Here is a 4,873-nt window from a genome sequence, read left to right as displayed (position 1 = left end):
AAATGGGAATGAGAATGGAAGAGCGGTTTAGGTATGAATGTTTGGAGGGTGAAAGATCAATGGAAATTGAAAGAGAAGTGGTATGTGTTCCACATGAAGAGATGATGAACCACCCTCCATTAATGAACAATAAAAGCAGTTTTGGTCAGTATTTGGGCACAAATGAGCAGAATTTGAATGTGGAGGAGATGTTTGGAGACATGGGAAGCCATGGACACTTACAAGACAGCTTGAAGATGGGTAATAATGAATGGGATTTGGAAAGCTTCATGCAAGATATATCCTCATTGCCTCATTTCCTTTGATCTCCAACCTCTAAACCTCTACAAAATCTTCATTTATTTTACAATTCCTTTGGAAGGGGAAAACAAAAATCCCACATACACACACACATATATATATACATATATATATATATTCTTTGTCCCTCATTTCTTCATATATATATATATATATATTTCCCCATATATTATATGATTTCTTATCTGTCAATAAAACCCCACAAAATAAAAGAATGAACAGCTGAGGGAGTTAGAGGTGGGAAGGTAGATTGAAGATAAAGCAGTGTTTTGCAGTGCAAAAAAAAAGGGCTTCTGTTCTACAAATCCCAAGTTGAGAGGCAACTTTTCGTAAGTTTGTGTACCTTCAAAACATGGTGTTTTGTTAGCAGCAAAGGGTTTGGATCATTTGTTGTTTTTGTCATTTATGTGTACAAAAGCATATCAAGACATTTCTTTCCTTGATAAGACAATATTGTTTATATATTCATGTTTTAAACCCACATAATGTGTTACAATTCAGCTACTTTATTTCCTTATCAAGTAAACATGCATCCAATATATTGTTAAGAACATATGTACATAACATTATGAGAGAGAGTCAACATTTTGATCCTTGTTTTTAAAGTTATAGCTTTTGATCCTTGTTTTTAAAGTTATAGCTTAAATAAAATCACGACAAAGTAACATAAAACTCGAAAAGAACAACAAATGGGTAAGGAGGAGAGGAGAAGGGTGTATGGACCTTCAACCCAACCCGAAAACGAGCAAGAGATTTGAGTTAAAAAAGAGATAACTAATATTTTAACCATGCTCATTTGAAAATAACGTTAAGAATTAAGCTTACCTTACAAGTTAATGGATACAAAAAGTAGGTGAAAATATTATTTTAATCCTTGTCTAACTTTAGTCAGAATATTTTACCATTAAATTATTATTGATATATATTTTTTTAAAATAGTATGTTTATATTTTTCTTCTCAATTTTGGACATTACTTCACCCATATCAAAAAATGATCTTAAAAAAATCCGTTTAAGGTTTGTTGAAACTTTTATTCACATTTATGAGAGAATAAGAACAAAATATACTAAGAAATCGTCAAACGCAATAGGTATGTATGTATATGTATCTATATATATATTCAATAAAAAGTAGTCAATATAGCATTGAGATGTTGCACATTATGTGTTTTTAGAATTCAACCAATAGTTGCCCGTGCGTCTCAACACTACAACTTTTGTAGCAAAGAGTCTACCATCTTCGCAATGCTTTTCACACTGTGTTGATGTTGTTCTCTCAGGTCCATTGGCTAATCTAGCTCCACAAGTTAAACAATCTCCGACATGGACACAAGACAACGATCTTGTCTTCCACTGCAACAAGGTCCAAGGTTATGCTCGTGTTTCAACAATTATCTTTGATATTTTTGATAGACTCAAAGATTGTCTCTTACCAATTCATTGAACTAACAAAGTAGGGAACATATAAGAATTCTCGTTGAAATGAGATTTATCTTGATACTAGACACACATCTAGCATCTTATAGTACCAAGACATCTTCACTCTCCATCTTCAAATCAATATCTCAAAATTTATTGCCCTTGAAAACTCTACCACCTCATTCTCTCGAGACCATAAGAACCTGCATTAAAGGATGTAAACAAATTTGTATACAAAGCTAAATAGATAATACCATACCGTTTATTACCGAATCAAATGAGTGACTCACACTTGGTCACTCGAGACACGGAAGAAGGCATCATACACAATATTAGTCATTTATATTCAGTCTCTAATTATCGGGTTTTAATAATAAAAATAAAAGTAACATAAAAAAGCGAAATAAAAACGTCACCTGAGAGATTCGAACTCTCACGAGGAAACCTCATGTATTTAACAGGCACACACATTAAGCACTCGGCCAAAGCGACTCTTGTTAACCGTCAAGGCGTATTTTTTTATTATAATATTATTATAATACCATTTTAATTATTTTAGTTGAAAAATTATACTTTTTGATTTGTATGTTTGAGGCGGGTTGCTTTCCTTTTAAATTAATCAAATCAATCCAAGATTTTTAAAAATACATTTTTGTCTCTAATGCAAATATATATACATTTATTTATTTTATTTTTATTTAAGTTCATAATTATTTTTTTAATATTTATTCGAATTTTTAAAATATATATATTTTTTTAACTATTTTAAATATAATTTCTTTTAATATATTTTAGTTGAAATTAAAATTTAATTAAACACTCACGTCTGGTCTTCTCTCCAACCTTACACACTCTTTTTGATGTATTGGATGATACACTGTCCTCCTGAGTCACATCATGAGAGTTGTTTGTTTCAACTCTCACGTGGCTGGATGAGCGCCACTTGAGGATCACCTCCTTGTCGATCTGCATGTAGGGATCAAAATCTATTGTTATTATAGTATGGTTGTGACACTCTCTTCACTTAAAATAGTCATCGTCCTTGATGACTAACTCGATGGCACAATCGCATCGTGGATTGTGACATTTTCTACCACTTAATCTTGACATCTCTGGATGACGATTTGAACATCCAACTGGCTGCTAACTTGACCCACTAAACATTATTGTGCTCCAGAAAGAATACGAAAACTTGCGCACTACTTATGGGTTATCTCATTGATGAACCTTCTCATAGTCTTCAAGACTTGAGGCTAAACACGACAAAATACAGCTACTCAATGATTGTGGCCTATCCCACTATAGAACTAACTCGCCTTCGGCCCGGTACTCAACAAACAAAGCGGAAAAATATAACTACCCAATGGTTGTGGGCCATCCCATCAGAGAACTAAATTGCCTTTCTCTCGAACTTGGCCAGTGACTCACAAGACAAACCATGGCAAAACTAGCATCGGTATCTAAGCTTGTAACACAGACCAATGGCTGTCGACTATCCCACTAGAGAACTAATTTTCCTTTCTCTAAGAGTCAACAGACAAAGTGGAAAAATACAACTACGCAATGGTTGTGGGCTATCCCATCAGAGAACTAACTTGCCTATCGCTCGATCCCAACCTAGGACTTACTAGATAAAACAAAATGTATCAAGGTTTCAACTAATAACTCACTCGAAACATAAGTATCCAAAACTTAGGAGGCACACGCCTTAACCACTTAGAACTAACTCGCCTATCGCTCGATCCCAACCTAGGACTTACTAGATAAAACAAAATGTATCAAGGTTTCAACTAATAACTCACTCGAAACATAAGTATCCAAAACTTAGGAGGCACACGCCTTAACCACTTAGAACTAACTCGCCTATCGCTCGATCCCAACCTAGGACTTACTAGATAAAACAAAATGTATCAAGGTTTCAACTAATAACTCACTCGAAACATAAGTATCCAAAACTTAGGAGGCACACGCCTTAACCACTTAGAACTAACTCGCCTATCGCTCGATCCCAACCTAGGACTTACTAGATAAAACAAAATGTATCAAGGTTTCAACTAATAACTCACTCGAAACATAAGTATCACTCGAAACATAAGTATCCAAAACTTAGGAGGCACACGCCTTAACCACTTGGCCAAAGTGACTATAGTTTGCCAATATAAGTTTTTTAATAGTTTGCCAATATATGTTTTTTAATATACTCTTGCCAGAAGACAGACAACATAATTTGAAAGATCGTCCCCTAATAGATTCAAACTCTCGCGGAAAAATCCCATGAACTTAGCAGGCACAAGCCTTAACCACTCGGCCAAAGCGACTGTCATTTGCCAATATGAGTTTATTAATATACTCTTACAACGATGATGATCTAGTGGCTAAAACATGATTTCGACTAATAACCGGCCCGAAGCCAGACAACAAAATCTAAAAAGATCGTCGCCTAAGAGATTCGAACTCTCGCGGGAAAATCCCATGCACTTAGCAGGCACACGCCTTAACCACTCGGCCAAAGCGACTGTCGTTTGTCCATATGAGTTTATTAATATACTTTTACAACGATGATGATCTAGTGGCTAAACAAAATGTAACATGGTTTCGACTAATAACCGGCCCGAAGCAAGACAACAAAATCTAAAAGATCATCGCCTGAGAGATTCGAACTCTCACAAGAAAATCCCATGTACTTAGCAGGCACACGCCTTAACCACTCGGCCAAAGCGATTGTCGTTTGTCAATATGAGTTTATTAACATACTCTTACAACGATGATGATGTAGTGGCTAAACAAAATGTAACATGGTTTCGACTAATAACTTGCCCAAAGCCAGACAACAATATTTGAAAGATCGTCGCCTGAGAGATTCGAACTCTCGCGGGAAAATCCCGCGTATTTAGCAGGCACACGCCTTAACCACTCGGCCAAAGCAACTGTCGTTTGCCAATATGAGTTTATTAATATACTCTTACAACGATGATGATCTAGTGGCTAAACAAAATGTAACATGGTTTCGACTAATAACCGGCCAGAAGCCAGACAACAAAATTTGAAAGATCGTCTGAGAGATTAGAACTCTCGCAGGAAAATCCCATGTACTTAGCAGGCACACGCCTTAAGCAGGAAAATCCCATGTACTTAGCAGGCACACGCCTTAACC

At 35.6% G+C, this 4,873-nt stretch overlaps 3 non-coding genes across 3 annotated transcripts; all 3 read right to left on the bottom strand.

Moving 5' to 3' along the window:
* Window positions 1–4,153: 4,153 nt before the first annotated feature.
* On the bottom strand, window positions 4,154–4,235 carry TRNAS-GCU. Its single transcript has one exon. It is a non-coding gene; the product is annotated as a tRNA-Ser (tRNA).
* Window positions 4,236–4,359: 124 nt separating this feature from the next.
* On the bottom strand, window positions 4,360–4,441 carry TRNAS-GCU. Its single transcript has one exon. It is a non-coding gene; the product is annotated as a tRNA-Ser (tRNA).
* Window positions 4,442–4,565: 124 nt separating this feature from the next.
* On the bottom strand, window positions 4,566–4,647 carry TRNAS-GCU. The gene has a single exon. It is a non-coding gene; the product is annotated as a tRNA-Ser (tRNA).
* Between the last annotated feature and the right edge of the window lie 226 nt (window positions 4,648–4,873).

This window comes from Cucurbita pepo, chromosome LG03 (assembly GCF_002806865.2).
Source record: "Cucurbita pepo subsp. pepo cultivar mu-cu-16 chromosome LG03, ASM280686v2, whole genome shotgun sequence".
Taxonomy (NCBI): Eukaryota; Viridiplantae; Streptophyta; class Magnoliopsida; order Cucurbitales; family Cucurbitaceae; genus Cucurbita; species Cucurbita pepo.
The sequence above is the reverse complement of the archived record's forward strand: the minus strand, read 5'-3'. Positions and strand labels throughout refer to the sequence as shown.